The sequence below is a fragment of the Schistocerca gregaria genome, chromosome 1, assembly GCF_023897955.1.
Source record: "Schistocerca gregaria isolate iqSchGreg1 chromosome 1, iqSchGreg1.2, whole genome shotgun sequence".
In the NCBI taxonomy this organism is placed as follows: domain Eukaryota; kingdom Metazoa; phylum Arthropoda; class Insecta; order Orthoptera; family Acrididae; genus Schistocerca; species Schistocerca gregaria.
In genome coordinates this window covers 455,514,829-455,529,563 of record NC_064920.1, presented here as the reverse complement: position 1 = coordinate 455,529,563, position 14,735 = coordinate 455,514,829, and the positions used below count along the sequence as shown (strand labels likewise).

The 14,735-nt window shown below is 44.1% G+C and overlaps 1 protein-coding gene across 4 annotated transcripts in view; it reads left to right on the top strand.

Annotated features, from left to right (window-relative positions):
* LOC126352328 (steroid hormone receptor ERR1) overlaps positions 1-14,735 on the top strand; it is a 361,140-nt gene that overhangs the window by 192,005 nt on the left and 154,400 nt on the right. The window lies entirely within an intron of this gene.

Sequence of the window (14,735 nt, the reverse complement as noted above, 5' to 3'; positions counted from 1 at the left end):
TGCTATTGCCAATGCGACAGATGGCGCGTGCTTTCGGGTCACGATGTGTCTGCGTTGTATGAAACTCGATCTGCGTACCTCCTCCCCCTCCCCCCACCCCCCCGCACAAGCCGACACTGAAGTGCTCTGTTGTTAGAAGTGTAGCTAATGGATGTTAGACATCGGATTGATTCAAGGATGGAGAAGTATATCGGCGTGCCCTTTCAAAGAGACCATCCCAGTTCTTGCCAGGAGCGATTTGCGGAACACGAAAAATCTACATCGGCATGGCCGGCACGGATTTGAAAATCGTCCTCCTGAATCCTGGTGATAATAGATAAGTACGATGTCAGCTCATGAAAATAATCCAGATAATGTTACGCAAAATTAATACTTGTTCTCTAGTTTAATGTTCTGCTCTATACGAGCTTTTCATACGTTATGGCAGCACTTCTAAGAAAAACGCATGACATATTCCCTAACTAGTTAGTGCATGCCAAAATCTTACATATCCTAGCAGTTATCGACGAGAAAAATAAAGAAGAGTCGCATATTTTGTTTTAGCCACCATTTCGGATATATATTGGAATGATTTATAGAAACCACTGAAAACTTAAATCTGGAACACCGGACAGTGACGACGATATTTGTCTTGCCTAACTGACCAGTTCCGTATTGCGAGTATTCTTCCCGTTTCATTCATGTTGGAGGATGACAGAATAACAACGCTGATATTTGTATGTCACTGTAGTAATTATTTCCAAAAAATGCGTATGGGAATTTGGAAAGCTAATGCCTGAAATTTCGTAAATGATTTTCGGAGTGTAATTGGCTAGTTTTTTCTGTAACATAGAACCGCGAACCAAATAAAATTGAGCCAGTGCTGTTTCCCTGTTTTTGTGTGCAATAAGTATCCCCGTTGGTAGGACGTAATGTGCTCCTTACAGCAGGTAGGAAAAAAATATTATTATGTGACATCCCGTGGGCATGAGTGTGTGTGTTGTTCTTAGCGTATGTTAGTTTAAGTTAGTTTAAGTACTGTGTAAGTCAAGGGACCGATGACCTCTGCAGTTTGGTTCCTTAAGAGCTCACACACATTTGAACATTTTTTTGACATCCCGTCAACGAAAAGCTTCCTAGAAACGGAGCACGCATTTTCGAAGGGACCATTTACGGTGAGCTATTTAGGGCAACCACGAAAAAACCTAACTCTGGATGGCTCGATGCCGATTCGGTTCGCTGCCATCCCGAATGCGAGTCCAGTGTTTTACGCCCCTGCCTCACCTCTTCAAGTGCGCATCCTATCCCAATCCCGATAATACAAGTGTTTAGTAGACATGCTGTAATTTCGGCGTAAAGAAGTGTCACAACTGGGTTATTCATGACCGAATCTCTGCAAGTATTGGGAGTTTGTGATAGGTTAACACTGTTCCACACTGCAGGCCGAACCCATAGACATGCGTTTTGCGAACAGATACTTCGTATTGTTTCATCAGAGAACAGTCTAGAGAGACCGAAAGGCACTATTTTGTCCCAATTCCTCCCAAGATAAAGTGAGTCGGTCCGACTGTTGTATTCTGCTGCCTCAATGGGAATAGCAACCGCCATAAAAGACAGCTGTCGGTGTTTGACTGCTCACGAATGATCAATACGACATGCAGCTTGACCGAAGCCTTTAAGATCAAAATTACAGAGTTGACAGATGATTGTAATTACTCTGAGATAAGGAGTCAACTGCCGGAAAGCAACATTCAGTCGTTTTGGTCCCATTTTGACTTACATCTCATAACGAAAAGTTAAGTTCATAGCAAATGTTCAAAGTGATGACTGCCAGCCATAATCCACGCACCACAACGAAATCCGTAGACGGAACTGAATCCTAGATTCAAAATTACTTGCGATTTTCTTCTGTGTGGGCAGCACAGTCTTGATAAATTTCAGGAAAGAGATTTTTCCATCGGGCTTTAGTTTAAAACTGGACTTTATTCAGCACAACTAGTTTTGGGCACAGTCCATTTTCAAGTATATCTGTAACAGATGTGGATACAGCGTTTTCGTCTTATCATGCAAAAGTCGCATGTGTGATGAGGTGAGAACGATGTGTCCACATTTGTTATAGATAGTGAAAATGGGCCATGCCCAAAACTAGTTGTGTTGAATAAAGTTCAGCTTCCAAGACAGATTCTACTTTGCAAATAACTCTTTTTCAATAACCTTGACCAGATCTCTGAAACTTGAACGGCGCAGTTTCTTGTGCGTTTGTATCCACGGTGATTACGCCTGTTGCGAAAGTTTTCTCTGTACATTTTTTTGTTCAAAAAAATGTTCAAATGTTTTGAAACCTTATGGGACTTAACTGCTAAGGTCATCAGTCCCTAAGCTTACACACTACTTAACCTAAATTATCCTAAGGACAAATACACGCCCATGCCCGAGGGAGGACTCGAACCTCCGCCGGCACCAGCCTCACAGTCCATGACTGCTGCGCCCCAGACCGCTCGGCTAATCCAACGCGGCCGTTTTTTTCGTCTTTCCTGGCCGTGCATCGTGTTGCACCATGCATTAAATGTATGTATACAAATTTCTGCAACGATGAATGCCCTACTTCGATAGAAAGCCATAAACGGTAAACGGCGGCAAATTTCACCACGGCATCGCAGACGATAGTGTATTGATTTTAAAGGTAGCGCCACCAACATTGCTGCGGCAAGCAATCGTGTATAAGGAAACATACGAGGCTTAAAACATCTGCCTTACACACATTACTCATTATGGACCGAATCTGTTCCTTATCTCAAAATACTCAATTTGGGTAACTGGGTAGCGTAGCTATGACCTCAGAGGTTTGAGACCCACTATATATTCCGCAAAGAATATCGTCTCCCCATCTTTTTATCGTTTCATATACTTAAATATTGTTACTCCTAGTTTGATAACTTTTTACCGGTGGTGTAGGTTGAGTACTTGTACTATAAGAAACCTTGTCGAAGGCTGACCTACGGCCAAATCATTTTCTGACTGGCTGGTTTATAATGTCAACTTAGATGTCTTTTTATCGTTCCATTCGAATCCAGGAGGATACCTCGTTTATTTCACTCATACACTGCACCCTGTAGAAAAGTAAACTACATAAATATATCAACCAGTCAGACATGGCCTTGCGCGGAGTGAGCAGTCGTCGGAAGCTATCGGGTCAGCTGATTACGTTCTATCAACGCTGAGTCGACCGCGGGCGTCACTTGGCTGGCAGAACAGTTTGATAAAGAACTGACATGTGCTGCGTGCAATGGTGCCAGTCTTTTTGAGTACAGTTTCCGCTGTGTTTCGGAGTGGGATCTACCGACAATGCGGTTCTTGCTACGGAAACTTGTGGTTCTGAGAAAAGTGAGTCGGAGCCATGTTTTTCTGCTGTTCACCCTGATGGCGACTGAGTAAAAGCTTTGTATTGCTGCGTGCACGGTAAGTGCACACATCCTTTTTTTGCCTCTCTTACGACATAATACAAAATGTTGTGCAGAAATCTAAATAGCTTACAGTGAGATCGTAATAAATTTTCAGTTTAGGAATGCATAATGTTGGCGAAATCCTGACTGGCCGCATAGCGCACTGCGCTGCGCGCTGGCTTCCGTTACAGAAACCGTGAATCTTCCGCGACAAGTATCGTGAATCCTAGCGGTGGGTAGTGTACGTTGGTCTGGTACATCTGCCAGCCTGAGGATGGTTTTCAGGTAATCTTATATTGTCTAGTTTAGGCAAATGGCTGGCGCCTTAGAAAATACGATACGCCTTAGAAAATACGATACGCAAACAATTAAAATACGATGACACACGTAACAAAGTTTACGTGATTCACAGACTTGCCTCCACTGGGTTAAATGACCACAGACATTCAGCCACAAAGACAAAATAAATTTGTCAAATCACGAAAACAATACACCCCGTACGAAAGGGAAAGAAAAAATCTAAGAAAAAAACCAATGCCGGCAAATGTCGGGAAGACAACTGAGTGTCTTTATTAATTAATCAATTTTTTCTAATACTCGTATGCGTTTTCGGTATATGTTATATGAATTAAAGTACCCCGCTCTAATTTCAGGAAGTACTATAAGGTTTTTGACAAGATTTTCACTAATAGATAGACTGATTAAGGGGGAAGGTTTGTGTATATAATTTATTACCCCTACGACGGAAAGTCGTCCGGCCTAGACACTTAGTGCTACCCGTGCGAAGCCCGAGCAGGTCGCTAGTTTTTAAATAAGGCTTAACAAAGAACACCTATAATAGTATTTCGTCGCCATTCTGTTTACGAGAATGAGAGGAGAAAGGAAGCGAATGATGTGAGCAAGCAGGACGCCTAGCACTTAATAATGATATTTAGATATTGTTAGACCAGATATACTTAGCAATAACGCGATCGAATCAAACAACAAGTTTACTGTTACCCGTCACTATTTATTAATTTCCACGATGCGTTTCAGTAGTTTAAATCTCCATTATGAGGTAGATTTATGTGGATTATTATAGCATGTATGTGTTGTATTATGACTTTTGGTTAAGTTGTGACACGGTCTTGTAGACTGTAGATGACTTACAATTAGTTACGTGGAGGTCTTTCACTGAAAGCATGAACGAATATATAAATGTGAAAGTAAAAATAAAAGTAACTCCAACTCCAGTGTCCACAAGCTGCTTTTCCTATCGTGTTATATCACATATCACCATCACACTTTGTAAACACTGAAAGGATCAAGGGTGGCTTGTAAAATGTAATAACTGCGAAAAAAACAAAACACATAGCATATGAAATAATTATGTCGCCAAGTGTGTGTGTGTGCGTGTGTGTGTGTGTATGAGTGTGTGTGTGTGTGTGTGTGTGTGTGTTATCATTTCGGATGGACCCTGGTTGTTGTCTTCGGCGTTTGTATATTTGGAGTGCTTCAAAGATGTTTAGTTTTTCGCCTTTAGCTTGGTTGAGTAAAATGCATGATACTTCATATTTCGCAAGAATTAGTAAGCACAAATATCATTTGAGCCACATTAGAACCAGTCGCAATTAGTAATGTCCAGGTTGTGCAGGTACACCCTAAAAAAAGATAGAATACCTCCGATTGCTTCTTGTGTAACATGAATCAACATTTGCATCGTATTCATCATATGCTTTCTCTAAGTGGTCCAAGCCTCAGAACCCTGAAGCTGGTAGGTATCTCCGTGGCTGTCTAGATATACTACTTCATTTGAACGTATTTAATATTTATATAGGTTGTCTGAAGGCAGCACTGCTGCATCTGAGATTATTTTGGATCTCTGCGTCTGTGTTCTTCAGTCTGGAACCGCGCGACCGCTGCGGTCGCAGGTTAGAATCCTGCCTCGGGCATGGATGTGTGTAATGTCCTTAGTTTAGTTAGGTTTAAGTAGTTCTAAGTTCTATGGGACTGATTACCTCAGAAGTTAAGTCCTATAGTGCTCAGAACCATTTGAACCATTTTTTTGGAACCATTTGAACCACTTTTTGTGTCTGTGTTTGCATTTTACAAAGATATATTCCAAGATAAAGTGATCAGTGTCTTCCAAAATCTGTCAGTCTATCATAGCAGAAGAGAGCCCACTGATTATTGGTGCAGGCTGATGAAAGACTGTTGTGTTAAGTACTGTTTAGTACCAACTAAAATACAATTCTCAACAAGACTTCTCTTCATAGCATGACTCTTTTATGGTAAAATGTCTGACAGCATATGCTCGTCTCGCGTCTGGTTAACTTGTCACTTCGCTTGTTTTTTATACGAACTAAAACAGGAGTGCTTGGAAACGACAAACAAGCCTATTTATACGGATATAAAAGGTTCGAAACGTAATCCCAATCGTGCAAAACACCCTTACATTAGGAAACGGAAACAAGTTAATCGATATAATTTTGTAAAAACGAGATTGTTTCGACAGGTCAAATGTACGGTGCTTGCATTGCCAATTAAAGATCTGTTTGATTTCAAGATTAAAAAACACGAGTTGAAACTTTAAACCCTTGTGTTTTCAAACCAATGTGTTTCTAGTCGGAGCTATAACTCATGGAAATATACATGCAATTGCATTATGCTTTCTTGTAACTTGTGAGTCGGCGTTTTATCTACTTTAGTAATTTCAGCATGCCGCCATTTTGTTTAAAACATTTCTTTAGAATATCCCTACGTTCTACGTTAGACAGTGTCATCATTTTCAAAGCAGTTTTTGAAGTTTTGTTTTAGATTGAAAATTGTGGCGTTCAAAGCTCCCACCAACTGCCCTCGCACTCCGCGAAGGCCATTCGTCTTTGTCGTATAGTGTACAGTGCGTGCAAGTTTTTTACTTAAAAAATACATTAAACAACCTCAAAGGTGTGCAAAAAAGGTCTAACGAAAGTCAATGTTGTAATATGTTTGTTATTTTATTGCACAAATCGTTAATACCAGTTCCAAAACTGAGCGTCACCTTGGTCTACGACTTAAGATAAGAAAGCGTACGTCTTCGATAAGCAGAAAATCATTTCGCCGTTAGGCAAATTCGAAGTTGATATTGCCTTCCAAAAGTGCCGTCTCACGCATTTAAGAACAGAAAATGCCGAAGGCCGGCTTTCCATTTCTTTACTCTCTTTAATCGATTGGTTGAGCTTTAACATAATTGGCAGAATCACTTCTAGTTTTCTCAGTAACACCTCAGCTGAGACACATTGGCTGCATAGCAATTGAGTCAGTGTATGCAAAATCAGTGACTAGTGATTTCTTCTTCAACGGGGTTGCGCGTAAGAGCATAGGAAATTAGGAAACTGCTACAGTAGCTTGCCGTAAAGGCAACTACTCGTAGACGAATATTAAAGAGAGTTTCAATCTGTTGCATCGAATGGCTGACTATGATGTATGGTTGTAGTTCTGGTCCTGTTGTTACGAATTAACTTCATCCTCTCGATAAAATCAAGGGAGCCGCCGAGTTAACGTCTTCACCCGACAGATGGATCAACACCAACAGTGGCACATGCTGATAACTATGAAACGTGCGACTAGATTTGGGAGCTAACCGAGGACACTGACGCACCTTCTACAGCTCAGAAATTCCACGCTACCTCCTCCCGCGGCCAAATCTTAATGATGGAAATTCCACCCACTACCAGGATTCGCACCGACCTTCCACGATGTCAACCGGCACTGCGCTAGCGTGGATTAGCGACCTTGAATACAGCAGCAAGTGTACAAATACTAGGTATTAGAATTTAAAGTTCTTTTACGAAAGATCGTTATTGAACGCCTGCATGCAAGAAATTTCTGCAGAGCTTAGTTTTGTACCGTCGCCGCCGAAGTGGGTAACGTGGAGCGAAGCCCGATAGCTGGTCGTATATCGTGGGCTGGGCGTGCTGCTCGCGTGAAACCGGCTGGCAGGAGGAAGCGAACGGCCTTGGCCTTGGCCGCGGGCAGGCCGCGACTCAGGCGGTAGCGTGCTGCGCTGCCTGCCAGGCCGCAGAGCTCGCAGCGCTCACCACTCTGTGTCACCGTGCCACCTCACCTGTACTCTCCGTGACTTCTAGAACCTTAAGGGATCCACGCAACATTGAGGTACGGCCTAACTCATAAGATAAAGAAGGACGAACCACGAAGGAATTATCCGAATGGAACGGAAATCGGTAGATGTGACGTCCATGTACAGACAAACAAATGATTAAAATAAAAATAAAAAATGATTTAGTCAAGAGAAAGAACATCACGAATTGAGCAAGTCAATAATACGTTGGTCCACCTTTTACCCTTATGCAAGTACTTACTGATAAAGTTGTTGGATGTCCTCCTGAGGGAATAGTGCCAAATTCTGCCCAATTGAAGTGTTAGATCACGGAAATCCTGAGCTAGTTGGGAAGGCTCATAAGGCTCCAAACGTTCCCAAACGGAGATAGATTTGGCGACCTTGCTGCCCGAGGTAGGGTCTGGAAAGCACGAAGACAAACAGCTGAAACTCTCGTTGTGTGTGAGCAGGTATTATCTTGCTGAAATGTCAGCCCAGGATGGCTTGCCAAGAAGGGCAACAAGACGGGGAGTAGAATATTGTCGACACACCGCTGTGCTGTAACGGTGCTGCAGATGACTACCAAAGGGATCGTGCTTTGAAAAGAAATGGCACACTAGAACGTCACTCCTTTTCGCCTGGCCATATGGCAGTTTGGTATGCCACCGTTGTCTGAGGCTTCTTTAGACAGGCCTTCGGCCTGGAATCTGATTGACTAAAGTAGAATTGGCAAAGACGCATCTGGAGACGATGCGCCGGACAGTGGTGGGATACCAGCCTGACTGTCACCAGCTATACAGCCCGACAATCGGTAGTGATGGTCTACAGCGACTTTTCGTTTCATAGCAGGATACCTTTGGTTGTCATCTGCGGCACCCTTACAGCACAGCGGTACGTCGACGATATTCTACGCCCCATTTTGTGTTCCTTTATGGAAAGCCATCCTGGATATAAATTTCGGCATAATATCCGCCCCCACAGGGCGAGAGTTTCAATTACTTGTCTTCGTGCTTGCCGAACCCTACCTCGGCCAGCAAGGTAGCCAGACCTCTCCTCAGTTGAGAACTTTGGAGTATTATGGGCAGGAACCTCCAACAAGCTCAAGATTTTGACGATCTAAATCGCCAGTTGGCAATACTTAGGCTAGATACCCCTCAGGAGGACATCCAACAACACTATCAATCAGTGCCAAGTCGAATCACCAACGCGGTATTGGCTTCCTCAATTTGTGAACCCATTTCTCTTGAATAAATCATGCAATTTTTCTAAAATTGTAGTCATTTGTTTGTCTCTACATGTGCGTTGTTCAGCCAGAATATTATTACCACCTACTTTGTAGCTGGTATGTCGTGGCATGGAAGCCATGAGGCCTTGGTAGGTCGCACACGAGTCACCTGCGCGCACAAGTTACTCAGTTCCCATAAATTCCGGGGAGGGGGCGGTGCACTCTAAATCCACTTCAAAATGGCTCTGAGCACTATGGGACTTAACTTCTGAAGTCATCAGTCAACACCACTTCAATCACATCCCAGATGAGTTTGATCGGCTTCAGATCGGGCGAGTTGGGGGCCAGCACATCAACTGCAATTCACCACTGTATTCCTTGAAGCATTCCATTACACTCTACGGCTTGTGACTTACCGCTTTATCTTGCTGAAAAACGTCGCTCCGTCGGGAAACATAATCGTCATGAAGGGATGTACGTAGTCTGCAACCAGTGCACGATACTACTGGTGCCTTTCACGAGCTCTACTGGACCCGTGAATGCCCACGTGAATGTTCCCCAGAGCTTAATGGAGCCGCCGCCAGCTTGTCTCCGTCCCGCAGTATAGTTCCCCTGGAAGACGACGGATTTGCGCCCTCCCATAGGCATGATGAAGAAAGTATGTGGATTCATCAGACCATGCAACGCTCTGCCGCTGCGCTAACGTCCGGTGTCGATGGTCGCGTGCCCATTTCACTCGTAGTTGCCGATGTCGTGGTGTTATCTTTTGCACATGCATGGCTCGTCAGCTGCAGAGGCCCATCGGTAGGAGTGTTCGGCACACTGTTTGTTCAGATACACTTGTACTCTGCCCAGCATTTAAGTCTGATGTTGATTCCGCCACATTTCGCCGCCTGTCCTGTTTAACAGTCTGACCCCCACGACGAATGACATCTGTAACGAGGTGTGGCCAGCCAACACGACCACGTCTGGATGCGGTTTCACGTTGGTTTTGCCACATATTGAAGACACCACAGCACTCCTCGAACACCCGACAAGACGTGCAGTTTCAGAAATAGTCGTGCCGAGCCTCCGGGCCATCACAACCTGCCCTTGATCAAACTCAAGATAGATGGCGCGCCTTCCCCATTCTACACACGGACAGCAAGCTCACTGGCACTACATGCACCGACGTGAGCCTGATAAGCATTCATTCCTCGCCAGGTGACGCTGCTATAGCCATGACGGATTTATGTCGATAGTACGTCGGTGGCCATAATGTTCTGGCTGATCAGTGTACACCACATCTACCGACTTCCGTCCCATTCGGAGATAATTCCTTTTTTGTGTCTTAGAATTTAAAATGTGCCGATAGGATATACAACAGATCCGCATGGATCAAACTGTCCAGCTTGTCTTAGAGTAATTCTTCTTATTGCTGGACAAGCGCCTCACACTCGCCATTAGACACCCAAGTGGCGCATGTCGATAACTGTGTGGTAGTCAGCACTGTTGTAATGGGTAACAATAGTGTAAGACTTACAGCGTGTCTGAGAAGTTTCCGTACCCCTGGGCCAAAATAGAATATTTTCGATTACTTAGATATGTATGAGCACGATCGTGCATAACACGGACGTCTATACGTATCCATATCGTTTTTGACATCTTGCGGAGCATCTGCATCTGTACTCCTCAAGCCACCTTAAAGTGTGTGGCGGAGGATAATCTTCGTAACACTTTCACTTCCCACCTTTCCTGTTCCAGACGCGAATGGTCTGTAGGAAGAACTATTATTGGTAAGCCTCCGCGTGAACCCGAATCTCTCTAACTTCACCTTCATGGTTTTCTTGCTTGATATATGTAGGAAAAGCTATATAGCGTGTGCCACTGAAGTTGTAGGAAAAGGAATATAGCGTGTGCCACTGGAGTTGGCTGAGTTTCTGTGACGCTTTCACGCGTACTAAACGGAACTGTTATACGAAATGCGCTATTCTTCTTTGGATCTTCTTAATTTTCTCTATCCGTCTGACGAACGATGTTACAGTACTGGTCGAACGAGAGTTTTGTAAAGTACTTTCTTTTTCGATGGACTACACTTCCCGAGCTTCCTTTCAATGAATCTTTTTGGCATCAACTTTATCTGCCATTATTTCTGTGTGGTCAATCCACTTCAGATCGCTTCTTACGCCTATTCCTAGATATTTACTGGATGCAGCTGCCTTCAGTTATTGTTCTGCAATCGTGTGATCATACATTAATGGATCGTTCTGCCTATTTATAAGCAATACGTTACGTCTGTCAACTGCCAATCTGTTCAACAAACTTCGATCCTCTACGGGTCTTTCTGTATTTCGCTATGATGTAAAATGTAAATGTTCACCGCCAGAAAAATCACAATCAATAAAATGTTCGGGCGCTATTATGCCGTGATCGAATGGATTTCATTCTAAAACACAACGATCTTTCCTCAACTGCGGAGGACATTTTCAATGAGGATCGTAACTACTTTGAATGTCCGATTCACACCCTGGCTCGCTATTGACTATATCAAAATTCCTCTTCTGCGTAGTGGCATGACGTCTCATGTTTTGAATGAGCGAGTGCAGTTGGCCGTCGTACTGCCGTCGATGGTTCAAATGGCTCTGAGCACTATGGGACTTAACATCTCAGTTCATCAGTTCCCTAGAACTTAGAACTACTTAAACCTAGCTAACCTAAGGACATCACACAACACCCAGCCATCACGAGGCAGAGAAAATCACTGACCCCGCCGGGAATCGAACCCGGGAACCCGGGCGTGGGAAGCGAGAACGCTACCACACGACCACGAGATGCGACTGCCGTCGTCCGCTGTGCTATCACCCCATGGTGGAAGACTAATACTCCTCTTTTTCAGCACTGGAATCCACATGTCATTCAGTTTCATGCCCTTGTCATTCCTATTGAAATTCCTGGGGTGTTTCACAATGTCTATGGCCTCCCTGTAAAACCTTTCATTATATCCGCTTGTGGCTGCCAGTAGTTGAGTCCTGTCAAAATGAATTTATATTTTGATATTTGTGGTAAATTCCTTTGGAACCAAACTGCTCAGGTCAAAACAGTTACTAGGCTTACACACTACTTAATCTAACTTACGCTAAAGACAACACACACACCCATGTCCGAGGGAAGACTCGAATCTCCGACGGGGGGAGCCGCGCGAACCGTGGCAAGGCGCCTAGACCGCCCCCCCCCCCCCCCCCCCCCATCCGCGGCTGACAAAATGAATGCGATGGTCTCCTGGCTGCAAAGCATGTTCCGCCAACAGCTGATCTGTGTCTCCCCTCTTCTGTAATTGCCCTTGTGCTCTGAGTGCCGTTTTTTGAGCGTTCTTTTCTTAGTACCCACGTACACCTCCCCTCACCTGCAGGAATTCTATAAATTCCTGCACTCTCCAGCGGTTGGCGAGCATCCTTGGCCGATTTTAGGTGATCTTTTATCTTCCGTGTGGGTGTGTCGATTATTGCGATGTTTCTCATTTTCACGAGTTTACCTACGCGATCAGTAACGTCCGTAATGAAAGGTGGGAAAATCTTCCGATTTCACCGGCGCTTGAGCATCGCTGTGATTTCTACGCGGTGGTCTTAGCGCTTTTTTCACTTCAGTGAACGAATGTAAATTTTTGATAAGTTGCTATGAGACTAAACTGCCAGGGCATCGGTCCCTAAGCTTATACACTACTTAATCTAACGTAAGCTAAAGACAAGACACAGCGATCGAATAACCATTCTTGAGCAACGCATTAGTGAGATGTTTTAATTCTGCATCAAGCAGTCGTGGTTCACAGATTTTCCTTGTCCTATTCGCCAAAGTTTTCATGATGCCTCGCGTCAACGTTTTCATGATGACTCGATTTTGTTGTGAGTTGTGGTTCGAATCCCGGGGTGGGTAATGGTCTGTGTGCGGAGGTTTTCGGTAAACCGTGTGGAGCAAGCTACCATCTTCTTTCTTGAAAACTAGCACGTCAGCCTCCTTCTCCATGGTTAACTGAATCTTCGGATTGATCCCATTGAGAAGTCTGTGGAAACAATCCAGTTCCTCCCTGCCATGTCGCCACAAAACAAACGTATCATCCACGTACCGGAACTAAATATTTCGTTTTTTGTTCGCAGAAACCCTTTCTAACACGGCATAATAGCCTGGAACATTTGATTAATTATTTCGCTGCAATTTTCTAAAGTTGCAACTTTTCTGTATACAAAAGCATCATCCGCGAAAAGCCTCGTGGTACTTGCGGCGTTATCTACTAGGTCATTTATATGTATATCATGAAAAGCAATGGCCCTATAACGCTCGCCTGGGGCACGTTCGAAATTGCTTTTGCGTCTGAAGGTTATTCCCAGTTAAGGATGACATTGTGTGTTTTGTTTCCTAGGAACTTTTTAAACCATTCACTCAGTTGGTGTGATATTTCGCACGCTCATAATTCATTCTTTAGGCGGCAGTGTGGAACTGTCTCGATCGTCTTGTGGAAGTCAAGGAACATGGCATCAACTGTATACAACATACAGACGCCAGGAACATGGGCCTATAGTTTTGCGGATCTATCCGACGACCCTTCTTGAAAAGAGGAATGACCTGCATTTTTTTTTCTAATCACTAAGAATGCCGTGCTTCTTTAGCGACCTACGACCAATCACTACTACTACTACTACTACAGGGGAGAACTCTTTCGCATACTCTGTGTAGAATCGTGTAGGTACCGTACGAAATCCAGTGGTTTCTCCCCCGTTAAGTGATTTCAGAAGAACACGTTCGTGCGACGATTTAAAGGAGGAGTTATGATTCGGAAGGCTTCGTCGATAATTTTGTAAACTTCTTTATTAGTCTTGTAGTGACGTTGAGCGACACGGGACTTGATTATTCCTCATAGTGAATTGTCTGAAGTGATAAAGGAAGTGAGGAAGTTCGAGCTTTGTCGTGGCCATTTTAGTGAAGCTGGAGATGTTCTGGAAAATGCCCAACCCAGCAGCGTCGAAATTTTTTATCAAGGAACTCAAGCACCTGAATGCAGTACTAATAAAGATCCGGATTACTAGCCTCAGATGTCATTCAAAATAACCAGGCACTGATTCTAAAGACGATGAAGTAACAACCGACGAAGTATACCGCATCAGCTATGTAACATTAGTGAGACACCAGAACCTTCCACCAAAACAGTGCTCCCCCAGCAAGTCAGTTCCAATGCGTGAACCAAGAACTTATGAATGTGGTTTCAGATTTGTCTCATGAGTTACGTGAATCATGTAGTGAAGCTCCTTTACAATATTTCGGAGAACTATTTGACTCTGAGGCAATAAAGCTGATTATTGAAAGGGAAATCTGTATTCTGTGCAGCAGACATCGCCATCGTTGAATGTAAGTATAAATGAAAGGGAGAAATTCGTTGCCACGCTAATTTGCATGGACATAATAAATTTAGCTTCGCATAGCTATTACTGGACTCACTCTACAACTATAGAAAAAATTCCTGGGTCATCAGTGTCAGCGTGCGAAACTTTCCGCAAAACATCATTGATATGGGCTTTCGGAGACTCTTGATGACTGCACGCCACAAAGCTTTACGCCTCGTCTGGGCCCGTCAACACCGACAAATGGTTCAAATGGCTCTGAACACTATGCGACTTAACTTCTGAGGTCATAAGTCGCCTAGAACTTAGAACTAATTAAACCTAACTAACCTAAGGACATCACACATATCCATGCCCGAGGCAGGATTCGAACCTGCGACCGTAGCGGTCGCTCGGCTCCAGACTGTAGCAGGGCAATGGCCACTCCGGCCGGCAATACCAACATTGAACAGTCGAAGACTGGAAGCATGTTGCCTGGTCGGACGAGTCGCCGGTTCAAATTCTATCGAGCAGATGGACTTGTACGGGTATGGAGACGATCTCATGAATCCATGGACCCTGCATGTGAGCAGGAGACCATTCAAGCTGGTGGAGGCTCTGTAATGGTGGGGCGCGTGCAGTTGGAATGATATGGGACTCTT